The sequence below is a fragment of the Molothrus aeneus genome, chromosome Z (assembly GCF_037042795.1).
Source record: "Molothrus aeneus isolate 106 chromosome Z, BPBGC_Maene_1.0, whole genome shotgun sequence".
Lineage (NCBI taxonomy): Eukaryota > Metazoa > Chordata > Aves > Passeriformes > Icteridae > Molothrus > Molothrus aeneus.
The window spans coordinates 14,750,267-14,777,532 of NC_089680.1; the positions used below are offsets into that span (position 1 = coordinate 14,750,267).

Genomic DNA, 27,266 nt, shown 5'->3' on the forward strand with positions numbered 1-27,266 from the left:
ACTCCACCACCTCCCTGGGCAGGCCATTCCAATACTTTATCGTCCTTTCTGCAAAAACTTCTTCCTAATATCCAACCTATATTTCCCTTGGTGCAGCTTGAGACTGTGTCCCCTGGTTCTGTCAGTTGCTGTCTGGAGAAAGAGACCAACCCCCACCTGACTACAGCCACCTTTCAGGGAGTTGTAGAGAGAAATAAGGTCACCCCTGAGTCTCCTTTTCTCCAGGCTAAACACCCCCAGCTCCCTCAGTCATTCCTCATAGGCCTTGTGTTCCAAGCCCCTCACCAGCCTTGTTGCCTCCTCTGGATGCACTCAACTGTCTCAATGTCCTTCCCAAACTGAGGGCCCAGAACTGGACACAGCACTCAAGGTGTGGCCTCACCAGTGCCAGTACAGGGAAGAATGACCTCCCTGCTCCTGCTGGCCACACTGTTCCTGACACAGGCCAGGATGCCCTTGGCCTTCTTGGCCCCCAGGGCCCTCTGCTGGCTCATGTTCAGCCAGCTGTGGACCAGCACCCCCGGGTCCCTTTCTGCCTGGGCACTGTCCAGCCACATTGTCCCCAGCCTATAACGCTGCAGGGGGTTATTGTGGCCAAAATGCAGGACTTGGCACTTGGAGTTATTAAAATTCATCCTGTTAGACTCTGCCCATCCATCCAACCATTCCAGGTGTCTCTGCAGAGCCCTCCTACCCTCCACAACAGATCAACACATGCTCCCAGCTTAATGTTGTCTGCAAATTTACCATGAAAGACTCAACACCCTCATGCATATAGTCAGTAAAAATATTGAACAGAACTGGCCCCAGTACAGACCCCTGAGGGACACCCCTGGTGACTGGCCCCAGCTGGATGCAGCACCATTCACCAGAACTCTCTGGGCCTGGCCATCCAGCCATTTCCTATCCCAGCAAGGAGTGCTCCTGTCCAAGCCGTGGGCTGCCAGCTTTCCCAGGAGTGTGCTCTGGGAGACAGTGTCAAAGGCCTTGCTGAAGTCCAGGTACAACATCCACAGCCTTTCCTGCATCCACCAGGCAGGTCACCCGGTCATAAAAAGAGACCAGGTTGGTCAAACATGACCCCTCCATGTTGCCTGGGTCTGATATCCTGGCCATCCTGTAAGGGCTGTGTGATGACACCCAGTATAAACTGCTCCATTACTACTGAGTAAGGTACAATGGGTGTCACACTGGCCAGCTTCCAGCCATCTCGAACCTCCCCAATGATCCAGGACTGTTGGTAAATGATGGACAGAGGCTTTGCAAGCTCATCTGCCAGCTCCCTCACCACCCTGGGGTGGATCCCATCTGGTCCCATAGATTTATGAACATCCAAGCAGCTCAGCATTCTCTGACTGCCTCCTCCTGGATAACGGGGACCATTCTGCTCCCTGACACCATCTACCAACCCAGGAGGACAGTTGTCCTGAGGACAAACCATCTTCCCACTAAAGACAAAGGCAAAGAAGGTGTTAAGCACCTCTGCCTTCTCCTCATCTGAAGTTACTAAGTTCCCTTCTGCATCCAATAGAGAACAAAGGTTGGTCTTACCCTTCCTTTTACCATTAATATATTTGTAAAAACATTTATTATTATCTTTTACAAAAGTTGCCAAATTAAGTTCAAACTGAGCTTTGGCCTCCCCAATTTTTTTCCTACATGCCCTAGCAAGCCCCTTAAATACTTCATGAGAAACTTGACCCTCCTTCCAAAGATGATACATCCTCTTGTTTTTTCCTCAGTTCCTTCAAAACCTTGTTGCCCATCCAGGCTGGACATTTGCGTCATAGATTCATCTTTTGGAACACAGGGAGAGTCTGTTCCCATGCCCTCAAGATCTCTGTTTTGAAGCATGCCCACCTTTCCTTGACTCCTTTGTTTTTAAGGGCTACTTCCCAAGGAACTCTCTGAATAAGTCTCCTAAACAGACCAAAGTTTGCCCTCCTGCAGAAGTCCAATGTAAAAGTTGCACGTATGCATGGCAGCATACCCCCTTGAGATCTGTGTTTGACCGATGATAACTCTATGAGCAGTTGCCTTCTTTCACACACTTTGATTCAGTAGGAATCCTTGGTGATGCATTAACCAGGATGTACTAACAAGGTTTTGCCTCCTCCAGGCCTAGAATTAGCATCTTCCTGTTGCAACTTCCTCCATTTTCTGCTATCTAAATTTGCTGCTGTGCAATTTTACCTTATGGTTGAGGCCTAGACAGGCAACTGTGCTCTAAAAGTCCTTACATTTGGGTTATATCAGAATCACTTTTTACATTAAAAATTACCTAAAGTCGTGACTTTGTATTCTTTTAAGAAAATAAGGGCTGTTAATGGAAGTAGAAACCCAATAGCAAGTAACATGTAAAGAATCTTGCTTCACAACATGTACGTTAAAACTATGAGACAGTTTTCCCTGATCTTATTTCAGCATACTCTGTGCTAAGAACACTGTAAATAAAACAGAGCCCACGATCAAACATCAGATCTGAAACAGGAACTGCTGTTGCCCAAGCTGTTGAAACTCCAAGATAGCAATGTTTTGATTTTAGATTTCTTATTTCAGAGCAATAAAAAAAATTGCTCAAAGAATACAAAAATTAAACACAAAACAAAGCAGCAGTGTACAATACAGAGTATCCTAAAAACAATCTAAAATACCTGAACCTGATCTAAAGATTAAATTTGAGAAAAATACAATTCAGAGATCAAATCCCTAAAAACAGCAAGCTCAAGCTTTTGCCTACAGACCCCTAGTTGATAAGTTAAAGAAGGCTTCTAAATTACTTTTACATTTTTAAAGACATTTTCTATAGAACTCAAGGAAATTTTTCTTTCTCTCCAAATCATGTAAATCAGTATTAGCACTTTCTTAGTAGGATCTTTTAAACTTGCTGTGATGCATCGCCACTTAATAAGAGTTCAACAACTATTAAGGGGAAAGTTGAGCAACCTTTACACTTGCTTAATTCTAACTGCATAGCTTTTTTATAAAAATACAGTTCATTATTTCCATGTTCATTTGAGTTCTGCTCCTCTCACATTCACAACATTTTAAGTACATGCATAATGACCATTTAAGAGATGAGGTAAGCCTTAACAGGCACACAACAGCAGTCGCTAGTGGTATCGCATAAACCCATTCGAATGCTTCTATGGAGGGTATCAGGTTAACAAGTCTGTGCCACCAGCAGCATGTAGGCTTGCCTGGCTGCCCACATTTACCATATACTGGTTACCCTTCCAGACTGAAAGGTCTCTTTACCTCTCAAAACCACTTGTCACTCTACAGCTGCTAAAGCTATCTGCCACTATGAAATATTCAATTAAAGTAAGCCAAGAAGTCTCTCACTTGAAAACACCTTACTCCTCAACCACTGCCTTACATTCTCTCTTTAACCCTCCCCCTGACTTCAGCCTTGCTCTTTCTTGCATTTAAGTCATTCTACCATTGCTTCACAGGAAAAATCCTTCAGTCATTTGACCATAACCAGTTCAATCAGTTGCTCAACTTTTTTTGCAGTTCCTCATACCAATAATCTTGGGATTCCTGCAGCATTTTTTTCTATCCTAGGCTGTTTGCAAAACCAACCAAAGCTAATAGTACACTGTTCTCTGTGGCTTCTCACTGAGGGCTATTTGTCACAAATAAAATTCATAGCCATCACTCTGAAAAACTACATTTCAGTCAACATCAGAAGCATTAAAAAACATAAAGCAGATCACAGACCACAAACCAAACAAGTCTCAGTGGTTGTCTTCACCAGTGCAACAAGTAACACTCAAATTACAGTTGCAATCCTATTCAGCCCACACCATGCTGCACAGAAAACATGGGGATTTACCAAGCTCTGTTGCAGTGGGTCTTTGGTTAAGTATGCATAAACAAGAATTGTTCAATGCTTATTTCTTTGAAGTGATCCATTAGCAGTTCACAAATTTTTTTCCACTTATAAAAACCTATGCCCTTAACAAAGATATAGTCTTTATACTTATCAATTTCACATCTTTGATACAAAGTCTGACATATTAATCAAGAACAATACAGTTTCTTTCCAAAAGAAAAAATTCAGTTTTTCCTAACTATATAATTATAAAGAAACTTAAGAAATTTTGATTGAAGTTTCATTATGAATTTTCTTTTAAAATTTTGAGGCCACATCCAGGCTAAGAAATACTAATGACAACCACAAGCAGTCAAAAGGAACTGCAAATAAGCAGTACCACAAAATTCTTAAATGCCTGCTTAGAACCATTCCCCAAATACACTCATCTTACTAGTTCAAAATGCAATAAAAGGAAGCAATTTTAATCCCTCAATTTACACCATGTTCTGACCAGCTCTTTTCACCATTTTGTTAGTAGACTGATGTTTCACTATGCACTCTTAAAACCAACGAACCCTTTCTGCCTTTCATCCAAGGATGTCTGATTTATAATTAATTAGGCCATACAAATTAACAGAAGTGCTATAGCAAATATTCAGTTCATCAACTAATAATGAAAAAAACCCACAGAATCATTAAGGTCCGAAAAGACCTCCAAAATTAATTGTCCTTTGACAGAACACCATCTTGTTTGTCAACTAGACTGTAGCACTAAGTGCTACATCCAGTCATTTCTTTCACAATTTCTGGGGTAGCCTGTGACTATGCCTCCAAAAGTATTTGTAGCTTAGTTCACAAACATGCATCATAGAGAAGTACTAGATCAAACATGTTTGTCAGAAAACTGATATCTGACAAGTCATGTCATACATCATTTTCACTTATTTATTCAAAAGTTTTAGCCAGTCAACAGCAACATGCAGGGCACACATAGGCCCATACACTGAAATTTCTTGAAATCTAAAGAGAGAAAATGTTTTTTAAATATTATTTGAAGTATTACTTAAGCTGTTTTATTGCTTTCGTACTTTATATGAAAACAGTATTTTCCATAACTGTATATAAAACTCAACTGATTACACACTTGATCTTATACTACTACTCCCAACTTTCAGAACAAGAGAGGCAGTACAGAACTTAAAAGCATTTTTCAAATTTCCTTGAAGTCATCATCTATCAGGAATACGACTAATTAAAACTAATTCTGGTCAGAATGTAATGCAACCACATGCATCCATGCATGTGAAAGCAAGAGAAAGAAATACTCACTGGTTAATGCAAGTGATCTCTTTGTTTGATGGCTTTAAAAGGCAGAACAACTCTAAGCCCAGAGAAACTTATCTACTATAACTGACCCCAACATGCAATTATCACATGTCAAAAATTATACACTTTGCATACATTAAGCAAGAGACAGTCTGAAGCTACTCAGAATTAGTAAGGTAGCAAATATTTCTAGATAAAGAGCATGAAGTTATTTTGCCAGCAGAATAATTAAAGAGGATTATGAGCTTTAGATCTACAGGAGATCCATTCCTTTCCTATGTACACAGGGAGTAGTTTCCCTTTTACAGGAAGCATTCATAAAAAATTCTTCTGACTTGCTTACTACTCATTGCTTTACTGAAATATAGTCACAAATCTGTACTACAATAATTAACTACATAGGAGTTTCTTCGCTGTTTTTTGCAGCTAAAGTTCTCAGAGCAGAAATAGTTGTCTTTCTTAGATTTTTTATTTCCAAGAGTGTCTTTTATCACAGTTAAACCAAGACTTTTTCTACACTCTAAAGCATGTAATCTGTGACAATAAAATCTACTGATATTAGAAATGCTTCAGGCATTTTCAATATCATTTCAGAGGCCAAATATTCCAGCTTTAAATAATGCACTGCATATTTAGCCCAGTTTTCCAGCAACTCAGCATCTCCCTTTTATTTTTCTGTACTGTTAAGATCTGAAGATTTAGCAGATGTCCCTGCTCTAAAGAAAGATTTGGTTAAAAAGAAACCTGACTTCTCTTCCTCCAATTTCCCAGGACACTGGCTATTAAATTATAACTTCCTGACAAGCTGGTGAATTTTATTTCCTCTATTACATTCTGTGCTAGGTTTGGCTGGGGTAGAGTTAATTTTCTGGTTGGTACCGGGCTGTGTTTTGGATTTCTGCCGAACACAGGGTTGGTAACACAGCAATGGGTTTATTATTGTTGAGCAGACTTAGACAGGCCTAAGGCCTTTTATGCTTTTTGTACTGCCATGTTGTTGAGGAAACTGGGGGTACATGGGAGGGTGGGATGGGACACAGCCAGGACAGGTAACGCGAACTGACCAAAGGGATGTTCCTTACCCTATGACATCATGCTCAGGATGTAAAGGTGGGGGGTAGAAGAAAGGGTTGGGGGACATTGGAGTGATGTCATTTGTCTTCCCAAGTAATCATTATGTGTGACGTGACCCTGCTCTCCTGGGGAATGCTGAACACCTACCTGGTCATCAGAAACAGTAATTAAATCTTTGTTTTGCTTTGCTTGTTTGGATGGCTTTTGCTTTCCCTATAAAACTGCCTTTCTCTCAACCCACGAGTTTTCTGGCTTTTACCCTTCCAATTCTACCCCTGACCCTGCTGGTGTGGGAGTGAGCAAGTGGCTGCATGGAGCTTAGTTGTATTTATTTGGTTGCCAGCTGTATTAAACCATAACACAAGCCTTAACACTTAGTTCTACTAACGTGCGGGTAGTTCAGTGACCCAATACAGGAAAATAATCCTGGCCCTCAAACCAAGTTGAATTTATAACGCCATAATGACTTTATCACTAATAATGTCCAATTCTCTTCAACATCTTCAACATCATTCAAACATTATACTGGCTTTTCTGGGTAATAGTAGAGGATAATTTTCACATCAACACCAGCCAATAACCAAGGACAAAGTCACGACTGACAAATCTGGTGGCTTTCTACAGTTTTGGCACTTGAAGGAAGAGCGACTAACATCATCTACCTGGACTTCTGTGAAGTATTAGGTACTGTCCTGCACAGCACCCTTGTCTCTAATCTCAAAAGACATGATTTGATAGATTAGACAACTTAATGAGTACAAAATGTGCTGAAGGGCGGCACTCAAAAAGGCTGGGGTCAACAGTTCAATATCCAAGAGGACAGCAGTGATAAGTGGGGTCCTCAGGGGTCAGTACTGGGATCTGAATTGCTCATCATCTTTGTCAGCAACACAGCCAGTGGGATCAAATGCACCTTCATCAAATTTTCTGAAGACTCCAAGCTGTGTAGGGCAGCTTCCCTCCATATGCTGGAGGGCTGTGCTCCATCCAGAGGGACATGGACAGGCTTAAGACAGGTGGGTCTGTGGGAAACTCATGAAGCTCAAGATGGCCAAGTGCAAGGTGCTGTACTTGGGTTGAAGCAATCCCAAGCAGGAATACAGACATTGGGCAGACAATCAGTTGAAGAGCAGCCACAGAGAGAAGGACTTGGGGGGGTTGGTGGATAAGAGGCAGATCAATATGACTCAGTAATGTGTGTTTGCAGTTAAGAGAACCAATCACATCCTGGGCCGCATCAAAAGTAGCATGACCAGCAAGTCTGAGAAGATGATATTACCTATCTAGTCCACTCTCACAAGTGGACTAGAGAGCTAATACCATCTGCATGGTATGCACCTGGAATACTGCATCCAGATCTGTCCCCCAGCAGAGACAAAAACACAGACATGACCTGTTGGAAGGAAGTCCCAAGGAGGGCCACTGAGCTGCAAGGTCAGGCTGAGAGAGTTGGGGTTGTTCCGCCTGGGAAGAGAAGGCTTTGGGGCAACTTTACAGCTGTCTTTCAGTAGCTGAAGAGGACCTACAAGAAGGCTGGAGAAAGACTTTTTATCAAGGTAAGTAGCAACAGGACATGAGGGAGTGGCTTCAAAGAGAGAATAGGTTTAGATTAGGTATCAGGAAGAAATTTACTGCGCAGGTGGTGAGGCACAAGAACAGGCTGCTCAGAAAAGTTGTGGATGCTCTATCTTTGGAATTAACTAAATTAACTAAACCAAACCTTCAGCCCAGTTTTCTTCAACATCTTTATTAAAGACTTGGATGCATGACTCAAATGGATACTAAATAAGTTTGACAGGGACATTAAATTAGGAGATGTTGATTTCCTCAAGGAGCGAGAGACATCTTGACAATTAGAGAGGTGGGCGATCATCAAACCTGTTAACAAGGGCAAGTACTGACTTCTCCACCTGGGACAACCCTGGACATGTGTACAGACTAAGGAACAAGAGACTGGAGAGCAGCACTGTGGAAAGGGACCTGGGGGCACTAGTCAAAAGAACTTGAATGTAAGTCAGCAGTGCCCTGGCAGCCAGGAGGGCCAACCTGGGGTGCATCAGGCACAGCACTGCCAACAGAGGAAGGAGACTGCCCCACTCCGCTCTGTACTGCACTGGTTCAGCCTCACCTTGAGTGCTGTGTGTAGTTTTGGGAGCAACAATATTAAAAAAAGACATTAAGCTATTAGAGAGCATCCAAAAGAGAACCAGAAGGATGGTGAAGGGTCTGGAGGGGAAGCCTTATGATTGGTCTTTTCAGCCTGGAGGAGACTGAGGGGAAACTTCGTTGCAGTCTACAACTGTGGCATGAGGGGAAGTGGAGGAGAAGGTACCAACCTTTTCACTCTCGTGACCAGAGGCAGACCTTGAGCAAATGGCAAGAAGCTCAGCCAGGGGAGGCTTAGGATGGATATCAGGAAAAGGTTTTTTACTCAGAGGGTGACTGGGCACTGGAACAGACTCCCCAGGGAAGGGGTCACAGCACCAAATCTGTCTAGTTCAAGAAGCATTTGGACAACTCTCTCAGGCGAGCACAGGGTGTGATTCTTGGGGATGGTCTTGTGGAGGGCCAGAAGCTGGATGTGATGATCCTGATGGATCCCTTCCAGCTCAGCATATTCTAGAATTTCGTGATTTAATTTTATCAGCATTTTCTTTTAGTAGCTTTTAAAAAACATGTTACCAACTTAAATAAAACCAAAACAACAGTTTTCTCAAATTACATCTACCTTATTAATCTATAGCTTTTCCAACTACTCTTGTACTACTCTGTACAGTGAAAGCTTCAAAGGGATTTTCCTCCTGCCTGTAAAATGTATAATAAAATACAATCTTAGAGAACTAGGCCTTAAAAGTCCTCAATATTATCATCTCTTCTGTTGTTTATTTGATGGTAGGTTAAATTTAATATAGCTAAAGCAAATTTTTCAAGTCTTGTATTTTCTATTTACCATTTAGCTAGACTTTCTATTTTTATTTTTAAAATACACTGACTAAAATTATTCTCTGTAAGCATGCTTTCATTTTATCTTTCAAATTATTAATGGAACTTTAATGAAAACTAACCCAAGGACACACTAAACATGGTTTATCAGGACTCAGGAGATCATGCAACAAGTCATTACCTATAAACAGCTTCTACAGCTCAAGAAACTTATCTTCATGACAAAAACTACCTCTGAGCACACACCTATAATTTATTACTTACATTTATAGCTCCCGTAAGTATAGGTTACACTAAGACATGTTTTCATCTGAAGAAGTTTAGCTGACTGATGAAAACAATATCTTTTATGACACAACTCTCTCACAATACTTCACTGTATTTAAGAAAAAAACTTCTGAGATATAAGGTTTTGCTTCAGTTACAGATGCTTATGGAGCAAAAATTTATTTTTTTTTAAATGCATTGAATAAATGATGAAGTAAGAACAAATTTCCAGACAGACATTCTGGTATACACATGCATCTATAAACTCACCACATTTTACAAGTATACCTCAACACCTGCATCATCGACACAGAAAAATTAACGTAATGACCTTCAACAACAACGATTTCTCCATTTTGCCTTCACAAATTTTAATAGCAGTGATAGAGTGGACACCTATCAACCCTCAGGTATTCAGCAGTAAAAAGTGCCTTGTTATTTCTAATAAGCAAAACAATCCAAGATGGGGATCAATTAATTATAGTTTTTGTGTTGGTTTGACAGGAAATGTGTTTTTTGGGATGCTGTGTTTTGGGCCAATGGATATTCAGACTTTAATACTGGCATTTAACCTGGCCATTGGGACATGGACATGCCTCTGAGAACACAGGGTTAAAAGCAGAGCTCTCCCCTGGGAGGGTCCTCTTGGGTTTCCGGCGGGAAAGGGGAAAAGCCATGTGGCCGGGAGAGGTAGGCCTGAGCCCGGGGGTGGAAGAGAGAGAGAGAGAGAGAGAGAGAGAGAGAGAGGGAGAGGGAGAGGGAGAGAGAGAGCCGCTGCCTGGGACTGTAACCTTGAAACTGGATAAACATGGGCCTGTGCCGGCAGCACGGCTGGGACGGAGAAGGGGGGGGGGGTTCAGCCGCTTGTAGGAGCTTTTAACCCCTTTTTGGAGAATGAGAACTTTACAGATCATTGACCTCTCCTGGAAGATAGAGTGGAAGATGAGGAAAGAAATGGGCCAGTGTGAGAGAGGTCTGGGTGAGCGAGAGATAGTAGAAGAGTAGAGAAGAATCCTAGTGGGAAGAGATGATGGAGTAGCTTTTGCTGGACTCTTTTTGTACAGCCATGGACAGACCCATGTTCCTTGTGACACAGAGACTGCATTCTAGGGGGAGGAAATGGCCTCAGAACCAAGAGGGTTCAGTGTTGGTGCCCCTCGGCCCCAGGGGGTGAAAATATGGGGGGGACAGGTGTCCCAAAGGAGAGATTGTGGGGACAGGTGTCCCAAAGGAGAGACTGTGCCTTCTTTGGATTGAGACAGAGCATCCTTAAAAGACAACCCTAGAAGCAGCTCTGGTCCGTGTTCAGTGGTGAGAGCACTGGACATGAAAAGGAAGAAGTCACGACGGCAGATGTACTCCGGGCGGTGCCACGAGTGACACAGAAACACACGAGGCTTCAGCTGTGTTTCCAGGGGAAGCCCATGGTACAAGAAGGACTCCTCTCCTCTTGATGAACTGAGGATTGATTGTCTAAAAGGTGCTGCTGGACCGAGAGTTGGTGATTTGAGGAATAAATGTATTGTGTTGGAAATTTGGTAGGGGGAGGAGGAAATGCATTTGTGAGGTTTTCATTTTCCCTGTGTGTGTGTTCCTTTTTATCTGTAGTTGTAGAGTAGTTAATAAAGTTCTGGTTCTTTTTTCCCTAAGTAGGAGCCTGCTTTGCTTATTCCTGGTCACATCTCACAGCAGCTACCAGGGAGAAGGTATCTTCATGGGGGCACTGGCATTGTGCCAGTGTTAAACCATGACAGTTTTTTGTATCTGTTTCCTAAAATGCACTAAAAGATCACCAGTTATATAGAGCTTACATTAGCATCACACAACTGAGAAATCCCCTTCAAATAATTATAGACAAATTTTCATCATACCAACCCACTAATGGCAGATACTACTGCTGGGAACCTTTGGTAGAAAACCTTTGGTAGAAAACTCTGTAAATAATCAGACATACTATGCTTCAGTAAAACTTGCCACTATTTAATTGTCCACAGCTGCACAACCTTTCAACTTGCACCCTAATTTAACTATCAGGAATAGAAGTCAGTAGAGTGAAAGTAACATAAAAACCACATTTATACTTAGTTTCATGTAGAGCATAAGCAGAAAGTTTTTAATAGTTCTCTGAACTCAGGAACTTGCTTAGCATCTGTAACGCCAGTATGGACACGATACACTGAGTGATTTTTTCAACAGCACTGAAAATGCAGATGTACATAATCATGTTATTGTCCCCCTCTCCTACCAAATAAATGAACCAAAGACCAGTTGGTCTTTCTACCTCTGGAATTTAAAAAATGCACAAAGAAGGACAAAGGGAATGACATTACTTTCAACAGAAAAAAGGTGTACTTTAATCATGCTTTATCTATTTTTCATTCTATTTTTTCCATCAAAAAGGCATTAGTGAAACTAATGAAACATCCAGCCTACTATTGTTGTGTAGGAATTAATCCACCTCTGTCCAGAGGTTTTAAAAGTTCTCAGTCTTCCCATAAAGAACAGATAGTTGCACCTGCAAGAGATGATCATCTCAGCTGGCACAGCTTAATCAGCTCACAGATCAAGGCTTCTTCCATTTTCTGGGCCGTTACATCAATTGGAAAGAGTTTGGGAACCTGCGATCAGAACTTCCTCAATTTTATTTATATGTTGCTCTATATGGTCCTAAAATTCTTCAGAAAAAGTGGCAGAAAACCTCTATTAAATGCCATTCCTAAAGGCATCATACATCAGTGGTTATTAGGTTTGCATCCAAAAAACACTGATTTTTAAAAGTGTTTTTTAAACCTCAAGTCATATGGGTTGATTACAAGTAAGAAGCCGTGATAACATTACATAGTCACTAAGCCAGACATCAGCTGCTGACTGCAATTAAAAATAGGCATAGGATTTTGCCTGAAAAGGAACTGCTAGTTATCAACATGTACAGGTGAAAAAAAACTCAAAAACAACCCATTGACAAAAACAGTGATAAATGAAAGAAAAATAAGATTAATGAGGCAAAAGAAAGTAGAAAATAACATATGCATACCAGATCCAGAATGCAAAAACAAAACCAAAAAAGCTCAATTAACTCCAGTTTTTAAGTTTACGCTCACACTAAATATGTTTGTGAGATTCACAAAAACTTTCAGGGTAAAGGAAAACTGCAGGACTGCAACTTTAAGCATTCATAAATAAATAACCCAAAAAACAAAGGAAAGTTCTCCAGAAAATAATTTCAGAAAACCTTGTAGGCTTAGTCTGGCTTTTTACATGGTATTAACAGTGAAGCTGTGCAAAAGCAGAGCATTTTACTAAAATTAAACTGATTAAAATGTAATAGTTTCTTATTTGATCTGCTTCCCACATAGACAATATTACAACCAGATTAAATATTTGGCTAAGGACTCACTGACATTTTGACATATGCTTGCCCTTTGAAGCATTCCTTGCTTGTCTCTTGGTTCAAAAAATAAATTCCAAAAATTAAACACAAAAATTCAAAAGAAAATTTCATCTACCTGGTATTAAAACACACACATTTTGGCTGTTCTACTGACTAGGAATGAAGCTAATGAAGGGATAAAAGAACTGATTCATGCCAAATAAGCTTACAAGAGCTTCCTTAAAAAAAAAAACCAAACAAATAAAAAACCCAACAAATGAAATATGCTTTTTAACATAAACTTTCAAGTTCTACACTAAATCATGCAGTGGTTTTTAAATAAATTTCTAGACTGTTTTCTTTCTAATAGCTAAGAACAAATGTATCAGTTTTCCTATACATACAGATGGTAGAACAAAACTAATTTTGAAAAAAAAAATTCCCATTACTGCAACATTATGCAGACTTTAGGAAAAGAACAATAAAGACACACATAGCACATTTTAAAAGACTTTTCTTATAGCTCTTGTCTACTCTTCTCTCAAGCAGTATGAAAAAGCACAATCTCTTTTATTAATGAATTATTTGCCTATGCTAACAGAACACAGGGTTCAATTTCAGTACTTTTCTGTCCTTCTACTATGGAATCATCATCAGCTATCAAAGTTTAGCCGAACACTTTTAAAAACAGTGACAATGTTTACAATATACTTAGTAATACAAAGGTATTATTTCTTTTTACTATACTGCTACAATTCTTCCTATGACTTTGCACAATATACCAAGACACTGAAGTACAATTTCTTTTTAAACCACCCTCTTACAGGCAGTGCAAAAATACTTGCTGATTTAACCTTGTGTTATGTTCTAACCTACGGCCTGATCATTTCATACTTACATGGTCCTCCATGCTTAAAGCAATCTTACAAAATAAGGCTTTTTAAAAAAATATAAAGAAGAAATCTATCTAGTACTTATTCAAAGTCATGATAACCTCCCTTACATCACTCTATCCAAAGGTAAATTTTAACCCACTCCTAATCGTTCAGTCTTCTGCAAATACCTTTGCATTTAACCGCAGGGCAAGAACCTGCACCGCTGGCCCAACAATGAACTGTCACAGGCTTGTGTAACCATCCAAAGCAGCACACTTTTACATCATGGCAAATGCGAACTGGGTTAGTTTTTCAGTTGATGATCACAGGGATGGAACACATCTCTACAAGAGCAGTTTGAGAGATGGGGTTGCTCCGCCTGGAAAGAGAAGGCTTTGGGTAACTTTATGGCAGCCTTTCAGCTGCTGAAGAGGATCTACAGGAAGGCTGGAGAAAGACACTTTATCAAGGCAAGGAGCAACAGGTCATGAGGGACAGGCTTCAAAGTAAGAGAGAATAGGTTTAGATTAGGTATCAGGAAGAAATTCTTTACTGTGCAGACGATGGGGCACTGGAGCAGGCTGCTCAGAAAAGCTGTGGATGCCTCCTCCCTGGAAGTGTAAAGTCTGCCTCAATAAGCCCTTGTGCATCCTGGTCTAGTGGAAGGTGTACCTGTCTATGGCAGAGGAGTCAGAACTAGGTGATCTTTAAGATCCATTCCAAACCAAACCACTCTGTGGTTCTAGAACTTTCTTTTCTGGTAGACAACTATCCTCCCCTCCCTCCAATTAAAAAACCCAAAAACTCATGAACAAAAATAACAGCTGCCCAGGATATGACAGCAGCACTGCACAATCACTGTGCTTGTTACCATTCTATGGTGAATGCAAGTGAACTTTAAGTTTTATAATGCAATTATTTTGTTAGTCATGCTCTTACAGAAAGAAGTGACACAAATAATATATTATAGCTCTAAGCAAGTGTACTGAATTTGGTTTGGAAACATTTACAAGAAGTCTCTGGAAACCATGGAGAAAAACATCTATTTAAGAAAGTAAGGCACTTCACTGTTCTCTGCTTGTGTCTCTTCAAAGAGTGTACCTCAGTTCACCTCTGTCAGAAGACTAGGTTTAATTCCTATTGTGCTAGTCAGAGAAAGATTGCTCCAAAGCCAAAAGGATCACTCCAACATTCTGGAAGAGCAAGCCTAGGGCAAACATACCAACACTTCTGTTACAAAGTAATGGAGTGGTAAGTTACTGCACTTATAAGTCTGTTAGGTTCAGTAATCATGGCAAATCAAACTCCTGCATTTACAACTCTTGGAAAGGCTGCCTGATCTTTCTAAGCATCATTTTAAGTACATCACAACCACTTCCCCACAATGCAGGCTAGCAGTGTGGCTACACACACCTGCAAACATGGGGGGAATACAAACAGCACAGCTTTTAGGGGCAGGGGGATGATCTCCATTAGATGGAGCACTTTTAGGCTGTGCATCATAAGTACCAAATTATTCTTTGATGTGTTTGAGTATCCTGAGAAGATGCCACTGCAATACTAAATTAAACCCAGGCATAATAAAAGAAAAATCCTAAAACAAACGTAAGAATTTGTGACACAAACACTTGTAAAAAAAATTCTTGTGCAACACAACCACCTACCAACTTCTAATGCAAACAAAGTGCATAAACATTCAAGATTCTTATAAGGATATTATTCACAGCATTGACTAGAATATCAAAATTTAATTGTTAAGAACCCCAACCTAAGTAACCAGTGAGAATATTGGCATGTAAGTAGTAATAATTCAGCACTTGAAAAAAAAAAGCAGGACTGCGAAATACTGAAAAGGGATAAGGTTAGAAAACAGTTACCTACATTAGAGCTTTCTATACAACCAAAACTATGACAAGATTAGCCACAAGATCATTTATTCAAAGATTACAGACACATGTATCCAAACTTCTCCCACAACCAACATCACAGTAGCTACAAAATAATAGACAGTTTTTTATAAATCAGATATTAACTTGGACTTCCACTGGACACAAACACTGATTGCACCTATTCTAATAAAAATGTAGCTCTGTTTCTTAAATCAGCTGACAGCAGGAAGAGGAATTAAGAGTGAAAGTATTGATAAACTTTGGCCTTTTCTAGCCAGAAGAAGACAGACACATTTTTTACAAATTACTGCAATGAAGGAGCAAACAATACCATTTTTGCAAACTGAAGCATGATCACACTGAATACTAAATGCATATTCCAAGCATAGGAAAATTTCTCATTACACACCTCATTTTAAAAAAACCTTACATAGTTAGACAATTCAAATCAATAGCATTTTTCATCCTATCTTTGCAATGACCAGGGAAAAAAACCCTAAAAAAACAACACTGAAATAAGGATTCAGAGAAAATTATCTCTTGGCTTTAATCTACAGTTTGAAAAAGCTGAGCAGCCAGTCTTAAACCAAATTTGTCTTACCTATTTTCTTCACATTCAGCCATTTTAGCTTATATTAAATCAGTTCTCAAATGCATCCATGTAACAGTCTACAGTGGAATCATAAGCCACTTAAGTGAAAATACTTGCTGTTACACATGGCAATCTCTTGCCATGGCTGCTAATGAAAAATGAGATATTAGTTTTTCCAGATCTACTGCAGAATATTCACTCACTGTTTAAAAATCTTGGCCTAAAGAGATTATCACATTTAAATGGTGAATAGCTGCCACAGATGTCAAAGTTGCAATCTGCATAAGAGCAAGTCACTGAAAACAAAATTCAGCATTCTATAATATAAGCTCCAATTGCAGCTAACTACACTGGTTTCTGTAAGTCTGGAGGGTCAGTGAAAAAACAAAAATTTACTTTAAAAGAAGATAAATTAGCTGTAGAAAATTTATGTCAGATATTTGCAATATTAATTTAAATATTTCAGTCAGAACTGGATTCATCATCAAAGACAATGGTACCTTACTAAATCACCAATCATACATTCTTCTCTAAGATGAGAACCATCAGCACTGTGATGTACCATGGTGCGTTCTTTGCTTGAGTACTGTTCTTTCCCATTTTTGGTGAAAAAACACAACACATCCTGCATAAGTGTGTATGTGTGTGTCAGTGTGAGTGTTGTTAAGGAGCAAGACAGCAGAGAGATAAGTTCAAATGTGAAACCAGTGACTCTCCCTAAAAGTTGCAGAGACATCAGAACACACCAACCCTCATACCACTAGTATTTCTTAAAAAGCACAGAAGAAAAATGCACAAAATATTACTTTGGATTTTATGGTATTATGAAATATTACTTTTGATGATGGTATCTACATACTCAGGAAACGAATTAGCAGATGTGAAGTATTTAAGCAGATGACAAACTATTTCAAGCTACTCTGGGAAGTTATTTACTGGACTGTGAAAAAATGAACTTTAAGACAACATCTGCATGCATTTGAGTATAGCTGACTTAAAACACTATGCTGTCCTCATTCTCTAGCTACAGAAGGTAACAAAATCATGGCAAGAAGGAAGTCAAAGCTTCCAGAATGACAATCACCTTGGAATTACTTGTTTACTGTACTGTGTCTGACCCACAGTAAACCTGCCTTCCTTTCTTCAACTTTGGTGGTTAAGTTGTAATCGAAACAACTGCTGCTCTGAAACTATTCTACTGTGCACAAACAGAAATTAAATGAGAAAGTAAATTATGATAGAACTTGGAGGTAGAACTTCTAGCAAGAGCAACAGATAAACGAAGTCTCTTTTTTTGCTTTATAATCTAATTTTCTCTTTGAAAAGTTTTATATCTGATCTGAACTAGATTCTCCAATAAACACTTAAGTGTATTTCCTGAGATTCTGCATTAACCTAGGTATTGGTAATAACAACAATCCTCCCAAAAAACACACACATCCCTCTTCCCTTTTGAAAATGTACATGCTTATTTGTAGGGAGGACTAAATTGTCCTGTGGTCCTTGAAACAAAGTTGAGTCTACTCAACTGGGCAGCAGAGAATGGGAAATATAGAAACTGAAGAGAAAAAGTGAGGCATCTTCCAGCAAAAAGGATCTCAGGAAGCAGAATATTCTTCCCCATAAAACCAGGTGAAGCTTTCTAGGAGTCTGTCGTGGAGATAATCAAAGTACACACTACAACAACCACACCTCTGCCCTTTTAGCTCATGCCAGTGCATATTGCACCACCGTCACCCAAACACAAACTCTCCAAGAAATGTGATTAGAGGCTTAAGTACAATCAAAACCTGGGATGCTTATTCACACCATCACTCTTCCTTCTTTAATTAAATTATACCTAAGAGCAAAAGAAAAAGCCTGCCTCAAACAAATCCATGCAAATTCAGTTCTTCAAGCTTCTAGCCTAAAACTGTCTGTAATGCAATGTCTATTTCATTTCTGGTTAGCCAAGGTTACAGCATCGGAAAAAGTACTTTTCATCCACTGTTAATACAGCCACATATCCCTACTGCCAGGAAGTAACATTAACCTGTCTGATCTCTTTCCATACAAGCCACAGGTATAAACACTGTAAACACAGTGCTGGGCTTTAAGATTCTTCCTTTTGTTTCTTTCTCTCGGGGAATTTTCTCCCGTATGTGTTGCTAGGAGACAGTAACGACTGGGTACTTACGAGGGATAAGAGAAGTGGCCACAGCTCAAGGGAGGGGTCCAGCTGGCTACTCACCCTGGGTTTCTCTAGGAAAGACAGAAATGCCACGAGAATTGTGCTGCAAAGAGAAGGGGCTGAGGCGGCTCCTAGCTCTCTTGCACTTGGCTTTGGAGGAGGACGGTTGGAGCTGCTACTTGGAGGAGGGAATTCACTGCCGCCGCTGGGGCCCAGCCCAGTCCTGCTTCGCTGCTGGTGAGAGCACACACTGAACTAGGACCTTATTATCAACCAACCAACCTCACTAAAAAAGGGACTTTTCACCATCTGGTGAGGTGCCGCAGGAGAAAACCCCGGGATGCCAACTACTTTCCCTTCCCAAGGAGCCTCTTCCCTGCCCTGCTCAGAGCCAGGCTGCCACTTCCCCGCCCCCGCCATTTTGGTTTTCCTGCTACTGTTCTGAGATTTTGCTACATTGTAGCACTGCACCCCCGAATATCCAGGAATGCCCCGTGGTTCCAGCTGCAGCTGCTAAATTCCTGATAAATCTCATCCACCACTCCGGGACTTTGCTAATCCCTACCTTCCCAGTTTACTGCTCCGATATCCCTGCTACAGCTCCTTCTGCTATCCAGAGGGGGCACCAGGATGCCTGCCCCTGGGGGTTCCTAAAGGAAACCCCTTTTCCCTCCCTTGCTACGGACTCCGCCCGCCACTGTCTGCGCGGGGAGACACAGCCAGACCCGCGCACAGCGCCCCCTGCAGGCGCGGGGGAACCACCCACCCGCCCGGCCTGCCGAGAGCCAGCAGCGCCCCCTGCCGCCCCCTACCGATGGCGAGAGCGCTTGAAGAGTGGGAGGAGACTCCCATGGGATTTCTGCTCTTGTTTGCCTTCGCTGCCACTGTTGTTGGCTTGCCTTGCTATACACACTAGTAAAGAGCTGTTATTCCGTTTCTCATATCTTTGCCTGAAAGCCCCTTAACTTCAAAATTATAACAATTCAGAAGGAAGGGCATAATATGTTGCATTCCAAGGGACACTCCTGCCTTCCTTAGCAGACACCTGTCTTTCAAACCAAGACACACAGGTATGCGAAACGCATACTGAAGGCAGGAGCAAAACTTCCCCTGACTTGAACAGATAGGAAAGTCCACTTTCCCTCAGGTCTTCTGTCTGGCACCTAACAGTATGTATGCTTTACTGACAAAAAGGAGTGCAGAAGACAGAGATGTAATTCACCTGAGATGTACTCCTGCAGTCTAGGAAATGAAAATTTCCCTTCAGCAGTAGGGAGAGATGACCCAGAGCCCAGCTGCTCTGCCTATCATCAAACAACCCTAAGAATAAGCAACAATCTGTGGTTTCCAGGTATATTGAATGTCTGCATATCCCTTAACCCTAAAAGCACTCAAAAACAGATGTCTGTGAAGTCACATGAAAGTCAGAATCTATTGTTAAGCTGCTTTTGAAGGCATACTTGTCAGAGTACAGATTTTGGCCCATCATATCTCACAAAATCTCAGCACCACCACAATATCTCATTTTTAGCTCCACTGACACCTAAGCAATTAATGGGTTTGTAGGCCATCTTTCACCAACAAGACAAAGAACTTCTGAAGAAAAAAGTAATTACATCCATTCAACAAAGCTCTCTGCGACTGGAATGCTTTGAGAAAAAAGGAGTACATTGATCTCTAACTTGTTTGCCTCCTTTCTAGCTTCATTGGGATGTTTAGCTCATTGTCTAGACCATACGTGGTTATTAAACATGATGGGCAAGCAATTGTCCAAAATCACTCAACTCTTTTCCAAGTAAAATTTTATGAGTTACACAAACTCCAAATTTGAAGCATTATTTTTACTAATGTTTATAATTCCAAGAAAATGGAAGAAAGACAGTCTAATCTGCAGACACTTTTAAGTGCACAATTAAAACCAGAACTAAGTTATAGATATGCAGCAGACTACACATAATACTTCCCAGTCCATGGCAGGTACTTCACCTTTGCTTACTAAAAGAACCTGAAGCAGAGCTCCAGACTTCAGCAAACATCATGTTTGTCAAGGTATACAGAAAAGTTAATCAACAAAACTTTATGGAATTTTCACTGGAGAACTAATCTAGAACATGTTTTTTCTTGTGCTACTCAGCTCACAAAAATAATTAAATCTAGAAAGGTGAAAATTTCTCTATTCAAAAATTTCAACTTAAATCACAAGCTAATATACTGGACTTGAGCTGCCTTGATTCTATGTAACTAGCAATAACTTCCATTTAGGAAACACAAACACTAAATTAGTAAAACTGAAACAGTTCTGAAACACATAATTACTTGATTTTAATAAATCAAATAGACCAAAAGTTTGACATCTAATGACTCTTTCTGTCCTTATCCACCTAGGGTAAGAAATCATAATCTAGCAAAGCTCTCTTTTACATTTAAACTGGATTAAAAGAAATTAATGGGAAAAAAAGTTGGGCAGATGGGTTTTGCCTGTTCTGTTGTTGTTTATGGGTTTTTTTGAACTCTGTGTTGGTGACACTTTACAGACCTCACCATGATGGCACAGACCAGCTAGAATAGCTTACTATACTACAAAGTAGTAACTAATTGATACAGCTCCATGTTGTCCAAAATGCCATATGGAACAGACGGTCTTGAGTTCAGCACCCCTTCTGTGAAAGTCAAGTATTTACTATATCACTGGAATCCACAGAACTGCTTTTGAAATAAGCACCTACTCTCACCAGTATCTGTAGGTGCACAACTTGAATAGTGTATTGGAATATTCCACAATAACATCAGCAAATCACACTAAAAAGCACCAACCAACTAAAAAACTCCAAACTGAACCCAATCAAAAAGCTAATCAAGTTTTAGACATTTTTAAGTCTTGTCAAAAAGAGTATGAATTCATCAAAATATTTCAAGAACCTCTCAACCAAGGTGCAATAACTGCAAAAATTAAAATACAATAAGGTAACAGTTACAGCTAGTAGACACCACAGGTAATCATTACTATTTCTATATATTTCATTTTGTGGAATCATTGCAATAGTGAAGTTTCCAAGTCAGTCATTCAAGACCTCATTTAACACAGATTTACAGCAGTTTCACAACATATGTCACAGAAAATAAGTAAGAAAAAATATAACCTGGATTTGTAGAACTATCCTCCACAAACTGAAAGGCATTCACCTCCTGAATTCTGTATGTCTTTAGCAAATTCACATGTTACTATATAACAGCAAGTTAACTTCAGCCACCACATGGTGAAAGCAGTTAGCTCAAATTATTCCACTACTGTTTGAAATGGATCAGCGAGGAGGCCCTTTTGTCTCTAGAATCAACTGTTCATAGCTAAATGCACACCAGTTAACCGCACTGTTTTAAGGATCTCAATATATATTCACATCAGACGGAAGCAAGTCTACACATTCATAAAGCAAAGTCAGATTTGTGACTGCGGTCACAAGGGTTTTCAGGATGAAGAAGAGACGAGAATGCTGACTCCATGATCAGAAGGCTTGATTTATTATTTTATGATATATGTTACATTAGACTATACTAAAAAGCAATAGAAAGGAAAAGGTTTCTTCAGCAGCTAGTTAAGCTAAGAATAGAAAAGAATGAATAACAAGGATCTGTGTCTCAGACAGAGCAAGAGCCAGCTCTGCCATGAGTGGTCAAGAAATCCAAACACCCACAGGAGACCAATCACGGCTCTACCTGTTGCATTCCACAGCAGCAGATAACCATTGTTTACTTTGGTTACTGAAACTGCAGCTTCTCACAAGGAAAAATCCTAGGAAAGGATTTTTCATGAAAGATGTCTGCGACATAGATTCCCCATTCTTTTAAGGCAGGTGGCACAATGGCAGCTAGATAGCATCTGGACAGCAAGTGGGATACATCTTGATATACAGGAGACACTCATTATGAGAACCAGTGTCAAGAAAGATCAGCATTCAGCCTTCCATCATAAAATCACTAACCTCTAAAGAGCAGTAAGAGAAGGAACACAAGAAAAACAACAAACAAAAAAATTCTCCCACACCTGTCATGAGAAACAAGCTATCTAACCACACAACAGGAAACAACTTTCTGTAAGAGCATTCTCTTTTGGTTCAGCTTCAATGCACAGCTTTCGAAGATGGTTTTCTAAACCAGTTTGTTGAATTGGTTTTAGTCACCTATGAAAACATATTGCCATGCCACACCATCAAGAAATCAAAGTTTGAACTTTCTCTTACCAAGTCAAAAAAAAAAAAAAAGAAAGGATACAAGAAAAACAAAATGGAATGATGAGAAGTATGCAGCAAAAGGCTTCAAAGGCTTCATTCTTTGGAAACGGGAAAAAAGGTTAAAAAATGGTGTTTAGCTTCAGTAAATAGAATCCTTCTAAAAATATTTAATTTGTCAAACATTAAGCAAATCATGCATTACATTACACACAGCTCTTGCATCAGCTATTGGTTTACAGATCTGAATATGTCAAAGAGTGCAGTCTGGCAACAGATAGCAAGGAAAGATACTGGGTAAGAAGAGAGTGAAAGAATACATGGACTGAGAAAATATTAAGTACTGAATAAGAATGTACTAAATGTTTATTACCTTTAGGACTGTATGTTACTTGGTAATTTCATAAATATTTAGAACTACAGCAAGTCATGATTTACTTGATTAAAGATCTACTGAAAAGCATGCCTACTTTGAAAAAACAGTCGATTACTAACTTTTCCCAGCAAGCTGATCACTGAGACTGCATTTACTGCAGTCTTCCTTTTCCTCAGTCTCATTTGCCAAACAGTTTCTGAAAAGAAGGCTTTACTAGTCTCAGGTTTTTAATTTGGTTGAATACAGCCTAGCATAACTCACAAAGTCAAAAACACTGGAAGGTCTTCACTAAGTGAAGATGCAGAGATTTGGCAGGTACTTGAACTACATCTGCTCCTTTTGGGCTCTGATGACCCACAATACTGATTTTTGACTAAATCAACACAACCAAGACAGGAAGAAAAACCTTTTGAGTGTCACAGAAAATAATGCAAGGTGAAGTAAAGATGCTACAGAGGCAAGAAACTTCACAAAGATGATGAAATAGAGACAAATGTTACAGAATAAAATTTAGCTCTAGCAACAAAACTGCAATGTAACAGAGTTAAACTGTGTTGTGGATGGCTTATTTTTATTCTATTTTGCTCTTCAGCCTAAGAATTGGCTTAAGCATCTGAAGACGTATTTGGAGGGAAGAGCTGCACACTTCAATGCATTTCACATTTTTAGTAGGTGAGCATAATTTCAAAATGCAGTAGTTATCACAATAAATGACAAATTAACTACAACTGGTAAAACTATTCTAGTTTAGGCAATATTGCCTTCAAACTGAAAAATGTAAAAAAAAAAAGTAATTGCCTGTTGCAGGAATCTACTGATGTATCAGGCTATAGACTTTTGCTCTAACTTTTCCATCTAGAATTAAAACAGTTGCCTCAGAAGCCATGACGTAGATACACATTCCAAAATGATACTGTAATTTGGATGACTTAAGTTTTATCTTGTTGTAAGCTCCTTCTATATATTATTTTCTCCATAATCAATTTTTGCTAATCACTGCTTATTAATGGGGATGGAAAAAGCAGCAGAAAGAAGTATTCATATGCAGTATTTAATTCGCAATTTCTATCTCAGTAAAAGCTGCAAGATTGTGCCATTCCAGTGCTTCTCCACTAGAAGCTTCTAAAGCAAAGCAGACAAAAGACGACATAGCTAGGACATTTGTTACTTAAGAGCAGTGCTCAGAAACCTATGGCTATCCATGTGTATAAATAAAGACTGTATCTTTAAGTATGATCCTTGAAAAATTAAACACTTGGAATTACAGTAACAAGTCTAGAAGGCAAATATAAAGCATCATGCCATAACACTTTCAGCATTCACCCTTAATTTACAAACTAGAAATAAAACTGTTTCATGGCAGATCACTTTAGATACGCTCGAACTACCTTCAAGTGTTTTGGTTTTACGTCACAAGCAGCAAAAATAAAAGCCATGTTTATCAAAGCCAGAAGGGGGTGCTCTGAATAACTGAGGTGGAGGGTACTGAACTAAGCATTTGCCTTGCACTACTAAAGAGGTCAAAAGCATGCTGTCTTGTTTTCATTTGGGAGCTCACTTAACTTCACGTTACCATGCCTTTTTTACAAAAAACCAAACAAATAAACAAGCAATAACAACAAAAAAAAACCCCCAAAATAAAAAAATCTGAAATCACTCCTTTTAGGAAAAAGGAAATACTTCGGTTTGTACTATTGTCATCACAAGGGCAAATTAATTTGTGACAGAAAGCTAGCAACACGAAGACCTGACAAGTGTAAATTCCCGTTTACATACTCCATGTTTCGCAAGCTGTTAAGGTACTAACAAGGAGATACAGAAAATGCGAAAAAGCCAAAACGCCGATTTTACGGATTTTAACTACACGATGCCTATTCTGACATAACTAGTTCAGATCTTTTTAATGTGATTGTCCAGAGTTGACCCCTTATACCGAATTGTCCTGAAACGAAAGAAAAGGCCCTAGTTCATTCTGCCAAGTGTAACACAGTATTCTCATCTCTGCCAGCACTTTGGTGCATCCGCCACCCCCCACCCAACACGAGAAAAAGATACGCACATTCCAATCAAGCCTCTCTCAGCGGGGCTCACCCAGTTCCCCCCCCTCCTTCCCTCCCTTCCTCCCTCGCCCCAGGCCTTGCCAGGTTCCCAAATCACCTCTGATTTTAGGTTTCATTTTGTTGTAAACAGCAAAACGAAAGGAGAAAGCTTCCAAAGCGAGGATCCTTACCCTTGAAATCCCGCCATGCGCGCAAATAAGGAGGGTGAATTGTTTTTCCTCTCTTTTTTTTTTTTTTTTTTTTGACGGGCGATGAAGGGGGAGGGGGGAAGAAACAAAAGCCTACACGGAGGAGCAGCTAAGCAGCGGAGACTGAGGGAGAAGGCGGAGACCCTGGTGGAGGAGCAGGGCGAGCGTCAGCCATGTTGTGTGTGTGTGTGTTGGTCCAGTATTTACAAACCTGCAGCTGCAGCAGCGCTTGGAGCCTGGGAGAGAGAGGGGAACGCAGGGAGGGAGAGGGAAGGGAGGAGGGAGGAAAGGAGCGAGGGAGGAGGGGAAAGCGGCACAGCAGACAAAGGATCGCAGCAGCGCAGAGCGAGCGGGGCGCGCACACACCGCGCCGGCGCTGTCTCCCGCGGCCCCGGCTCCCCCGCCGCCCTCACGCCCCCCTCGTCCCGCTTTCCCGCCTCCACCTCCCCGGGGAAAGGCTTATCCGCCAGCAGCCCCTCGGCGGGCCCCAGCCCGCACACAATAGCTCCGCAGCGGGGAAAGGGGGAGGGCACCGCTTCCCTACGGGCGGATGCGGCGCGGGGCCGTGCCGGGGGAGGGCGGCAGAGCCCCGGAGCCCGGAAGGGCGGGGGGGTTGCCAAGCAGCCAGGGAGCTTGCGGGGAAAGGGAGAACAGAGACGACACCTCCAGACCGGAGCCTCCGCGGCCCCGATGCCGCCCGCGGCTTCCGGGCGGAGAGGGCGGGGGATCCACGAAGTGAGAGGCCCGAGGGAGGCGAGGCGCGGTCGGCCTGGGAGCGCCGGTTCCCCCACAGCGACTCCCTCCGGCTCTGCCCGGTACTGGGCCGGGCCAGGCCAAGGGCGGCGCGACGGGCTGCGCTCCCCCCGTCCCCTCCCTATCCCCGGTCGCTCACCTGCTGGCGGGGCGGGCGCCCGGGGGTGCCAGGGCTGCCGCTCAGCCCCTCCCAGCCGGGCCGCTCAGCTTCTCTGCGGCGGCGGCAGCAGCGGCGGCGGGCACGGCCGCTCCCCTCGTCTCGCTTGTCCCCCTCCGCGGCCGCTGCCTCCAGCTCGCCTCTGCCACATTTGGATCCCCCTCTCCCTACGCGATCTCCGCCGCCAGGATAGAGGCCTCCTCACCTTCCTGCCAAATAGTGAGCCGCCCGCATCGCGCCGTTCAAAACACAGGGCCGGGGCCCGCCCTCCTCCCCCGCGCTGGCCCCCCCTGGCGGCGCGCAGGCGCACTGCGCCGCCCCGACTGCGGCGGGCAGCCCCACCCGGGCCGCCATGGGCGACAGCGCGGCCTACGGGGCGCGAGTGGCGCACGGCGTGCCCCAGGTCACCCTCCTGCTCTCAGTGGGCACAGAGAGCCACCGGGCCGTGTCTGAATGTCCTGTGCTGGGAGGGACCCACAAGGATCATCGAGTCCAGCTCTCAGCCCTGCACGGGACACGAGTCACACAATGTGCCTAAGTACATTGTGCAAACGCTTATTGAATTCTGCCAGGGTTGGTGCTGAAGAAGGTCAAGAGTGTGGTGCAGCTGCCAGAAGGCAGGCTAGCACTTAACCTGAGCAGGGAAAGTATTTGTAAATAATACAAGCGAACAACTGCATTTTTGTATGAAATTGTCTTCTCATTTCAAGAGAGGCGACGTTACTGGGAGAAAGAAGGTGTAGTTCCTTCACAACTTAAAGGTTTCCCTGAAAACGTGTTGATCTATGCAATAAGGACATGAAAAAAGGTGGGGAAGCCTTCAAAAATCTGTGCTGAACAAAAGCAGTAGTTAAAAATTCTTTCCCCCTCTTGAAGGGCTGTCCTCCATGCCCCTGGCAGGCTGAGGGACAGTACTTGAGGGAGCAGTAATGGAAAACCTGCAAGTAATCAAGACTTGTTCAGCAATTGACAGACCATAAGAAGATGCCATCTTTTCAACTGTTAGTATTAGATGCCAGGACATCTAGGAGAAAATTAGTATGTTTCTTAATCCTAATGGGGAGTATTTTCTAATTCATGAAGCATGCATGATCTAGATGGAGTGGAACACAAGGAAGAAATTTGGTGAGCCATACCAGTGTCATATGTGATGTAAAGTAATTCATGCTTGTGTGGAAAA

General features: G+C 41.5%; 1 protein-coding gene across 3 annotated transcripts in view; it reads right to left on the reverse strand.

Annotated features, from left to right (window-relative positions):
- SPIN1 (spindlin 1) overlaps positions 1-26,361 on the reverse strand; it is a 63,154-nt gene extending 36,793 nt beyond the window's left edge. Inside the window, exon 1 of one of the 3 annotated variants that reach the window (XM_066568784.1) lies at positions 26,292-26,361. The gene's annotated coding sequence lies outside the window, so the exon portion shown is untranslated. The other 2 variants (XM_066568783.1, XM_066568782.1) reach the window with 2 other exon arrangements.
- Between the last annotated feature and the right edge of the window lie 905 nt (positions 26,362-27,266).